Genomic DNA, 11,567 nt, shown 5'->3' on the forward strand with positions numbered 1-11,567 from the left:
CGCCGCTGCCGCAGCCACCGCTTCGGCTCCTAGGTTGCGGGAGAGCAGAACAAACAGCCCTACCTCCGCCGCCGCCGCCGCCGCCGCCAGCGCACTGACGTCACCGCGCACGCTGCGCGCGCGGTCACCCGCTGTCGCCGCCCGGCGTGCGCGCCCGAGACCGTTCCCGGCGAGAGCGAGCTCAAGAGAGCTGGCGGCAGGGAGGTGAGTGGAGAAAGCCGGTGCTCGCGGCCAGCGGGAAGATAAGAACCCCCCCCACCCCCGCCCTCAGACCAAGGGTGGGGACTGAGGAGAGATCTTGCAGACCCGAGGGAGGGGACCACGTCGTCGGACAGAAGGGACACCGCAGACCGAGGGAGGAGACACCTCAGAGGGAGGGGACCCCGCAGACCGAGAGGGGAGACACTCAGACCGAGAGGGGTCCCCCCAGACCGAGGGAAGGGACCCCGCAGAACGAGGGTGGGGACCGCGCAGACCGAGTGGGGAGGCACTCAAACCGAGAGAGGGGACCCCGCAGACCAAGAGGGGAGACACCTCAGACTGAGTGAGGGGGTCGACCTACAGACTGAGGGACGGGACCGAGGGAGACTGAAAATTGGGCCTGAGGGAAAAGATCTGAAGGCAGAGGGAGACGTCCACAAATTTAGGAAGGGACTGATGATAGACCCTCAAAGAGAAGGAGGACAGTGAGGAGAGACTCCAAAGACTGATGGCAGAGGCGGAGAAGAGACACTGTCTGAGGGAGGCCGTGCTGAGGGGAGGCTGAAGGTTGTTGAAGGAGGCTGGAGTGGGGGCGGTGCTGGAACATTAAGGGAGAGAGCTGCGCTGGGGGCGCTAGTGTGAGGGAAAGGAGGTAAGAGGAGGCTGTTAGCAAGGCTGGGGCGGCATCTTTCTTGGTTGGCTGGCCAGCCACTGGGATCTAAAGACTGGAAGGTGTTGGACTTCGTGCCTAGGGCACTCTCCCTCCAGTTGTCCCCCAGCTGACCTCCTTCTCATCCTTAAGATTCAAACCACGAGCCAGCTCCATAAAACGAAAAGATTAGGCTTAGGTTGCTTACAGTTTAAAGTAATACTGTTAAACTTTTCACATGGGGAACCATAACTTCCTTTCCCCTTTTGCCCTTATCGTCACTCTTTTAGCATTTTAAGTCCCATCTTTTAAAAATAGCAAGCTCAGTTCTTCTAAAAATCTAGGTAATTAAAAAAATTCCTGATGGTCCCTTCTTTCAGAACATATTGATATACTAGGATAGCAGTCAAATAGTTTTGTCTCTATCATGGTTTGCTCGCTCTTCACGAAGGGCAATCATAAATTACTGATAGGTCCTGGGCAAACTAAAGACTTACTTTTACCCTTTAATTAATTAATTAATTTATTTATTTATGGCCGCGTTGGGTCCTCGTTGCTGCGCGTGGCCTTTCTCTAGTTGCTGCGAGCAGGGGCTGCTCTTCATTGTGGTGCAGGGGCTTCTCATTGCGGTGGCTTGTTGCGGAGCATGGGCTCTAGGCACGTGGGCTTCAGTAGTTGTGGCACGCGGGCTCAGTGGTTGTGGCTCCTGGGCTCTAGAGCGCAGGCTCAGTAGGTGTGCTGCACGGGCTTAGTTGCTTCTTGGCATGTGGGATCTTCCCGGACCAGGGATTGAACCCATGTCGCCTGAATTGGCAGGCGGATTCTTAACTGCTGCACCACCAGGGAAGTCCCAAGAAGGTATCCATATAAAGCTGAGCTTACCCACAGTCGTCTTGTTGCATTATCTACTTAATTTATTGTTGTTGCTGAAAATAAATGTTTTGGGAAGCATTTGGAGCTGCCAGTTTGCAAGTCACATAATAAAATCTTTTGTCACACTTCATTTTAGACAACGCCATAATACCTAGTTGATTTACTGGACCCAACCAGAGGGCTTTTGGCTATGGCTAGAAGTCAGATCCAACCTGAAGAGAATTTGCAAGCTGTAAAGGCAGTTCCAAAAGCTTTCTCCAAAAATCTTGTAGGACAACAATGTCTCATTCTTTTTATCTTCCATAATGCATATCCTAACTCCTCACAGACAGCTCAAACTCAGAAAATGTTTATCCAAGGAATTCCCTGGCAGTCCAGTGGTTAGGACTCTAAGCTTTCACTGCCGAAGGCATGGGTTCAATCCCTGATGGAGGAACTACGATCCCACGTGCCACGTGGCATGGCCAAAAAAAAAAAAAACAAAGAATGAAACATGAAGTACATAATATATTTCTGACTTGTTTTAAATATATATTATTTATTTTTAATGAAGTACTACATGAAATAATTTAAATTGAACAATACAAAAGAATATAGCAGAAAAAGTGTCCCCCTTCATTCTTCCCCTCCCCCACCAGAGTAATCACTGTTATCACTTTGATGTGTTTAGACCTGTGCTGTCTGATATGATAGCCACATGTGGCTATTGAATGCTTGAAATGTAGCTGGCCCAAGTTGAGATGTGCTTTAAGTGTGTGAAATACACATTGTACTTCAAAGATATAGTACGAAAAACATGTAAACTATCTCGCTATTAACTTTTTATATTGATTACATGTTGAAATAATTTTTTATACATTGAGTTAAATATATTATTAAATTTAATTTTACCGTTTCTTTTTACATTTTTAACATGGCTACTAGAAAATATGAAATTACAGATATGGCTTACAATGTATTTCTGTCGGACAGCACTGGTCTAGACTTTTTAGTCTATGCAGCAGTATATCTACATATAGAAATAGTTGTGTTATAAAACAAAAGACATCATTCTGTACTTGTTTATTTGTAATATGCTTTTTTCATTTACTGCATTTGGAAGTCACTCCACATGACTACTTGGAGATCTGCCTAATTGGGAGATAACTTGGAGAGAATATACAGTATTGTTATCTGGTATGGATATTATCATAATTTATTTTACCACTCTCCTATTATGTACATTTAATTCATTTCCAGTTTTTCTGTCATAATAACCAGTATTGCAGTGAGCATTCTTCTGCGTTTCTCATTTTCTTTTCATACTTGCCAGTATTTTTACAGGTTAAAAAAATTATATAGCGTTTTCTTGAAAGCAAGGGTAAATTTATAGAGAGTGATCAGCTTTGGAAAAGCTGGAGGTGTTTGATTTGCTATGGCCTGAATCCATGCCCACTTTCCAGTGAGAACTTGCCCATGAAGTTACCATAAATTCTGGAATTTATAGTTAGGTTCTAGAGACAGTGAGTAACCCAAGATCACACATTTACACAGTTTAGAACTCATATCTCCTGACTCCATGAAGACTGCCTTCTCTAACCCAGAAATCGACATTTTTTGTTTGTTTGTTTTTTTGGCCTTGCCACTCAGCTTAAGGGATCCTAGCTCCCCAACCAGGGATAGAACCCGCGCCCCCCTCCATGGAAGGGCAGAGTTCCAACAACTGGACCACCAGGGAACTCCCAACAGATTTTGTCTGTAAAGAGCCAGGTAGTCAATATTTAGGTTTTGTGGGCCATACAATCTCTATAACATTGCCAATCTTTGTCGCTCTGTCATTGTAGTACAAAAGCAGCCATAATTAATGTGTAAATTAATGGGTGTGGCTGTGTTCCAATGAAACTTCATGGATACTAAAATTAGAATTTCATGTAAATTTCAGAAGTCACAAAATATTGTTCTTTTGGGGTTTTTTTTCAACCTTTGAAAACTATAAAAACCATTCTTAGCTGGAAGGCTGTGCAAAAACAGAGAGCAAGCCAGATTTGTCCCATAGGTAGTAGTTTGCTGATCCCTGCTCTAGAACCTCAAGTGTAGAGAAATAGAAATTTCTTTACCATTATGCAGAAGTTATTCTGCTTACAACTTTTTTTAATTAATAGTTTTGGGGGAGCAGTTTTAGATTTACATTAACATTGAGTAGAAAGTACAGAGTTCCCTTACACCCACTCACTTCCCCCATCTTGCAGAGTGTGGTACATTGGTTAGAAATGATGGGCTAATAGTGATACATTATTATTAACTAAAGTCCATAGTTTGCATTAGGGTTCACTTTTCGTGTTGTACATCCTATGGGTTTTGACAAATGTATGACACATATTGACCATTATATTTGCCAGTATTTAACTCATAAGCTAGCTAAGAACAAAAATAAGCTTCAGAATAAAGCACTACAATTCTGTCAGCCACAAATAGGTACAAGATGGCTGTAAGGGTCATTTTGGTTTCTTCTACTTTGTTAACATTTACTTTGCTGTGTTTTTGCTTAGTTTCAAAGTGTTTTACAAGTATCATTCACTATCACACTTAAAATAATGAGAGTGCTGGAAGACCTAGTGTGAAGAGCCATACAATTGCAATTTTAAAAAGGCAGTGGTTTTTTTAAAAAAGTTTCAAAGTGGAAAGAAAATGCAAATGTTGCACATGGGATAAAAGTACTCAAGAGGAAGGAGTCAGGAAGTCAAAGAAGGAATGATAGTAGGAGCTCTTGTATACTGCTCAGTTGGTTCAATCATTTTAGAATACAGGTTGGCCTTGTCTGGTGAAGTTGAAGCTCTGCACACTCTGCGGCCCACTAATTCCAGTCCACGGAAACTCTCAATGACACACTTAAGAAAGTTCAGCATAGCGCTCTTCCTAAGATCCCACCCTGAAAACAACTCAAATGTCCACCTGGTAGAATGAATAGATTGTAGTATAATGAAAATGAACAAATCACAGCCACACACAACAACACAGATGAAACTTACATACATAATGGGAAAACCAAAGAAGCAAGGCATACATGATGATTCCATTTCTATGTTGATTTCTAAAACAAAAATAGACTCAGGTTTTTAGGGAAATAAAACTATACAGTTTCCTGTTGCCTGAGGAGGTCTGAGCCGAGGATCATCATGAAGTCCTCTGTGGAGTTAGGAGGACTGCTGCTTCTGCTTGTTTCTTTTATTTGGATGTGTTCTGGGCAAGAGCCAGTGGAGGTGTGGGGACTATAAAGAAAAACAAGCAGGTAATTACCACTGGTTACTTGAGAGAGTGATCAGGAAGGGATAAGGAGAATGGTGTGGGTGGCCAGTTTCTGAGGTATAGTGGTGTTCTATTTCTTTTTAAAATTTATTTTCCAAATTGAAGACCTGGCATGGCCCTGCTGATTCGTGTGTGTGTGTGTGTGTGTGTGTGTGTGTGTGTGTGTGTGTGTGGTAAAAAACACAATGTGAGATCTACCCTCTTAAACTATAAGCACAGTGTTGTACAGCTGGTCTTTTTCATCTTACATGACTGGAAAGTATTCTGCTTCTTGACAGTGCATTTGACTGTGCATTCACTCGACTATATGTTTTATGCATATTTGTATTATATTTTAAATTTTTTAGGGATAAAAAAGAATGAATCATATAAACAAGGAAAACTGTGCCTAAGTGAAGAGAACTGAACAGAAAAGGCTAATGATGAAGTTGACATGGACAAACTTCTGACTGTATGGCCAGGAAATGAGCAGCATTGCAAGATACCTTCTACTTTTAAGACTCACACAGAAGGCTGGAAATTTGAAAGCTTAGAGGCTAAGCATTGTGGAAAGTGTTCCTGATAAAATTTCGGTCATGAGCCACTAATGGTCCCAGGGATTCAAGCCCTTATGGAATCATCATGGCATCAAAATGAATGACAATGGGTCAGGTGAGGTTGCTCCAGCTGCTAAAAAAATTCTCTTCAGCATTTACTGAACAGAAAAGGTTTCTTGCCTTGACAGATCTTCACTATAGTTGAAACCAGCCTATTTTGATGAAGGATGCCTGATAGAATTTATTTCAGCAAGGACTTCATGTGGGAATAACCTGCTCTCATTGGTGTAAGTACAAGTCAGGACTGAAAGCTTACATCTCTTTTACTCCTTTCATCTTCAAGACAAATGGGCTGAAGAAGCAGGTTCTTGGAATCTAATACGTTTATAAGAAGAGCATCTGTATCTAGATTTATACTAGTATTGTCTGGTAGCCAGCTTTCAAAAATGGCCACCATTGCTTACCCTTCTGTAATCTCCTCCCTTTGAGTGTGGTCTGGACCTAGTCACTTGTTGATAACAAAGAGATTATGGCAAAAAAAAAAAAGATTATGGCAAAAGCGATGGGATGGGCTTCCCTGGTGGCGCAGTGGTTGCGCGTCCGCCTGCCGATGCAGGGGAACCGGGTTCGCGCCCCGGTCTGGGAGGATCCCGCATGCCGCGGAGCGGCTGGGCCCGTGAGCCATGGCCGCTGAGCCTGCGCGTCCGGAGCCTGTGCTCCGCAACGGGAGAGGCCACAACAGAGGGAGGCCCGCATACCACAAAAAAAAAAAAAAAAAAAAAAAAAAAAAAAGTGATGGGATGTCACTTTCATGATTAGGTTACAAAAGACTGACTTTCATCCAGCTGGACTCTCTTTTGCCTTCTCAGCTTGCACATTTTGATGAAGCAAGCTGCCATTTAGGAGAGGCCCAAGGAGCTGAACGTAGCTTCTGGTTAATGCCAGCAAGGGACTAAAGCCCTCTATCCAACAGCTGCAAGGAACTTAGTTCTGCCAGCAAACACAATAACATTGAAAGTAGATCCTTCCATAATCAAGCCTTCAGATGAGACCACAGCCTTGGCCACCACTTTGATTGCAGCCTTGTAATTCCAGCTAAGCCACACCTGACTCCCAGAAATTGTGAAATAATAAGTGTGCTTTAATTTTAAGACACTAAATTCTGGAGTACATTGTTATGTGACAATAGATAACTAATAACATACATCCTGGGACCAAATATCCCCTTTCCCTAGGGAAGACATATTTCAGCCTTAGTGGGGTTGATGAATCGTGTGGCAAGCAAATTCTTCCTTCTCCCAAAATATCCCCTTTGTTCCTCTGGTTTTGCATTGTTAAACTAGACAAAGTATACTTCAAATACTGGGGAATATTGTGGTCTTAGTTCTTTTGAGACAAACAGTATTGTCATTTAAATTATCTTCCAATCGGGAGGAATTAGGAACTTATGTCTCTCTAAGGAGGCTATCGTTTTCCTTATGGGGACTATTGTAGTAAACAATTCACACATTCTGTTACCCTGAAGTTAGTCATTGGCCCTTGGGGGTTACCTCTAGAGAGGAATTCTTTCAAAAATAATTTCATGGCAGCAAATAAGGGAAATTTATGATACACTTGTGAGCTCTCTATCTTCACTCCTATTTAGAGAAATGCTCCCAAATCTTTGTAGGCATCTAAGAAGCTAAAATCCCCAGGCATTTCCCATGGGAGAAGTTGAAGATCTGTCCTGAGTGGGTATCTGTGGGCAGGCAGGTTACTGAGCAAAGACTTGATACATGCATCCACAATGCCTACGCCCTGCAGGCACTCAATACTCAATATGTTGACCTGTTACTCATAAAGTTAGACTCCCAAAAGATGTTATGTACTTTATGTTCTTTATTTAAAGAATCCAGCTTAAATGGATTGGCTGGAATTAGAGTATCTATAAGAACGTAGACAAATGGTCTTCCACATAAACTTAAAGGAATTCAGTTAGGAGAATGATTACTAAGGATATAAGTAACTTTTTAAAAAAATGTTGGGAATTCCTGGCGGTCCAGTGGTTAGGGCTTGGCACTTTCACTGCTGAGGGCCCGGTTCGATCCCTCGTTGGGGAACTAAGATCCCACAAGCCATGTGGCACAACCAAAAAAAGTTACAAGGATGCCAACACTGTAGCGTGAGTTCTAGCCAGAGCGATCAGGCAAGAAAAAGATGTAAAGGCGTCCATATAGGAAAGGAAGAAGTAAAACAGTATTCACAGATGACATGATCTTATACATGGGAACTACAAAAGAATGGACCAAAAAGCCCTTTCAGGGCTATTAAGCAAATTCAGCAAAGTTGCAGGATACAAGACCACACAAAAATCAGTTGTATTTCTATACACTAGCAATGAACAATCCAAAAATGAAATTAAGAAAACAATTCCAGGGAGTTCCCTGGTGGTTCAGTGGTTAGGACTTGGTGCTTTCACTGCTGTGGCCCTGGGTAAAATTTACAGAAAGAAAATTCCATTTACAATTGCATCAAAAGAATACTTACAGATACATTTGACAAAGTAAGTGCAGACGTTATGCACTGAAAACTACAACACTGCTTAAACAAGTTAAAGAATGATTAAATAGTGAAGGGACTTCCCTGGTTGTGGTGCAGTGGCTAAGATTCCATGCTCCCAATGCAGGGGGCCCAGGTTCAATCCCTGGTCGAGGAACAAATCCCACATGCATGCTGCAACTAAGAGTTTGCATGCCACAACTAAGGAGCCCGCCTGCCGCAACTAAGACCTGGTGCGACCAAATTAATTAATTTTAAAAAAAGAAATAGTGGAAAGATATCCATGCTCATGAATTGGAAACCTTGATATTTTTAAAATGGCAGTACTCTCCAAAATGATCTATAGATTCAACATAATTCCTACTAGAATATCAGCTGACTTCTTTGTAGAAAATAAGATAACCCTAAAATTAATATGGAAATTCAAGGGACCCAGAATAACCAAAACAGTCTTGAAAAAGAGGAAGAAAATTGCAACATTCACACTTCCCGATTCCAAATCTTACTATAAATCTGTGTGGTATTGGCATAAGGATAGATATATAGAGCAAAAGAATAGAATTGGGAGTACAGAAATAAACCCATGTAGCTATGGGCAACTGACTTTTGACAAAGGTGCCAAGACCATTCAATGGGGAAAGACTCGTCTCTTTGACAAATGGTGCTGAGACAACTGGATAATCACATGGAATAGAATGACGTTCAACCCTTACTTCACACCATATACAAAAATTAACTCAAAATAGACCATAGACCTAAATATAAGGGCTAAAACCATAAAACTCTTAGAAGAAAACGTAGGGGTAAATCTTCACAGCTTTGGATTTGGCAATGATTTCTTACATATGACATCCAAAGTACAAGCAACAGAGAAAAAAGATAAATTAGGACTGAACCAAAAACAAAACTTATTTTTGCCTCAAAGGGCACTATGAAGAGAGTGAAAAGACAGCCCACAGAATGGAAAACAATATTTGCAAATCATATCTCTGATAAGTGTTTAGTATCCAGAACGTATAAAGAAATCCTACAACTTAACAAGAAGACAGGGACTTCCCTGGTGACGCAGTGGTTAAGAATCCACCTGCCAATGCAGGGGACACAGGTTTGAGCCCTGGTCCGGGAAGATCCCACATGCCGCAGAGCAACTAAGCCCATGAGCCACAACTACTGAGCCTGCACTCTAGGGCCTGTGAGCCACAACTACTGAGTCCACAAGCTACAACTACTGAAGCCCGCGCGCCTAGAGCCCATGCTCTGCAACAAGAGAAGCCACCACAATGAGAAGCACGCGCATTGCAACTAAGAGTAGCCCCCGCTCGCCACAACTAGAGAAAGCCCACGTGCAGCAACGAAGACCCAACACAGCCAAAAATAATTAATTAATTAATAAAAAAACCAAAACCAAAAAACCGCAATGAGGGAAGTCCCTGGCAGGCCAGTGGTTAGGACTCCGCGCTTTCAGGGCCATGGGCCCAGGCTCAATCCCTGGATGGGGGAACTAAGATCCCACAAGCCGAGCAACGTTGCCAAAAGAAAAACAAAACAAAACAAAACAAAGGAAAAAAACCCCACAATGAGCTAGAGATACCACTTCACACCTACTAAGATGGCCAGAGGGCTTCCCTGGTGGCGCAGTGGTTGAGAGTTCGCCTGCCGATGCAGGGGACACGGGTTTGTGCCCCGGTCCGGGAAGATCCCACATGCCGCGGAGCACCTGGGCCCATGAGCCATGGCTGCTGAGCCTGCACGTCCAGAGCCAATGCTCCGCAACGGGAGAGGCCACAGCAGTGAGAGGCCCGCGTACCGCAAAAAAAAAAAAAAAAAAAAAATGGCTAGAATCAAACAAGAAGAAGAAGAAAAGAAAGATAAACGTTGGTAAGGATGTGGAGAAATTGGAACCCTTGCAAATTGCTGATGGGAATGTAAAATGGTGCAGTTGTTGTGGAAGCATTTGGTGGCTCCTCAAAATTTTAAACATAAGAATTACCATATGACCCAATAATTTTACTCCTAGGTAAGTACCCAGAATTGAAAATAGGTACTCAGATACTTGTTCACGAATGTTCCTAGAAGCACTATTCATAATAGTCAGAAGGTAGAAACAACTCAAATGTCTATTATTGGATAACTGGATAAATGTAGTAGTATATATATACAATGGAATATTCAGCCATATAAAGGAATGAAGTACTGATATAGGCTGCAACATGGAGGAACCTCAAAAACATTATGCTTAGTGAAGAAGCCAGACTGAAAATGTCATGTATAGGTTTCCTTTATATGAAACAACCAGAATTGATAAATCCAGAGACAGAAAGCAGATTAGTGGTTGTCAGGAGACTGGGGAGGAGGAGTGGGAAGTGACTATTGATGGGTAAGGAGTTTCCTTTAAGGGTGAGGGAAATGTCTTGGAACCAGTTATAGGTGATGGTTGCACAACTTTGTGAGTGTACCAAATGCCATGGCATTGTCTGCTTTAAAATGGTTAATGGCCCATTTTGTTACTTGAATTTTACCTCTTAGGAAAAAAAAAACCAAAACTGTTGAGCTTGGAAACCACTTTTTCAGTAGTGCATACATAGTATTTATTATCTCACTTAATTCTGATAACCAACTCTGTGAGAATGGATAGATTGCCCCCTACCCCACCATATTCATATTGTCTCCCAAACTGAATTCCTATTTCATATATATATATAAAGTATATGCTCAACCACGTAGTGTTTTTGAGAGGAGGTACATACCAACTAAACCTCATAGGCCTCAGTGTCCTTATACAAGATAAAGGAAGTGGCCCAATGCTAAAAGGCTCTTCTACTCTTTTAGTGCTAAAATTCTACTTCAACTCTACTGTGCCTGTCTAATCACTACCGGCTGCACTTCTGGTGAGCAAGGATCACTTTCAGCAGTAGAAGTGATTTCTTTATGGCCCAAAGTCTAAGTGAAGAGGATTTACTAATACTGATTATGTACTCTTGAATGAGCACTTTGCTCATTACATTGTATTGTTTCCCCTTTAGCAACTGTAGTATTTCATAAAAACGCAAAGAAATCACATAGGCCCACCATATTACCGCAAGTTGAAACTAGGTTGCCATTCCTAAGATCTTTTTGCTTGCCAGTAGCAGAGATTGCCAAATTCTCTAAACCTGTTTTTAAATAATAAAGGTGCTCTATGGAAAGTTTATGGCCATTGGTGTCTCATGGACCTGTGTATTGACCTCGGTAGTCCCACATCTTTAATGCGAGGCCCTAAAAGTTACTTAACGTCCCTCTCAGGTTTCTCCCCTACAGATGGGAAATAACCGATATTAGTTTGCAATGAGGAAGCTTGCAACTTATTCCTGTCATCTCAGGAATATTAGGGCACCCCTTTGTGCAGCCTGAGTAATGACTCCCCATATTGGGGAATGAGGAAGGGCCTGGTTTAACCTAAGTTTAAGAATAAAATGATTCAAAAAAAAAAAAAAAAGAATAAAATG

The sequence above is a fragment of the Physeter macrocephalus genome, chromosome 2 (genome assembly GCF_002837175.3).
Source record: "Physeter macrocephalus isolate SW-GA chromosome 2, ASM283717v5, whole genome shotgun sequence".
NCBI lineage: Eukaryota > Metazoa > Chordata > Mammalia > Artiodactyla > Physeteridae > Physeter > Physeter macrocephalus.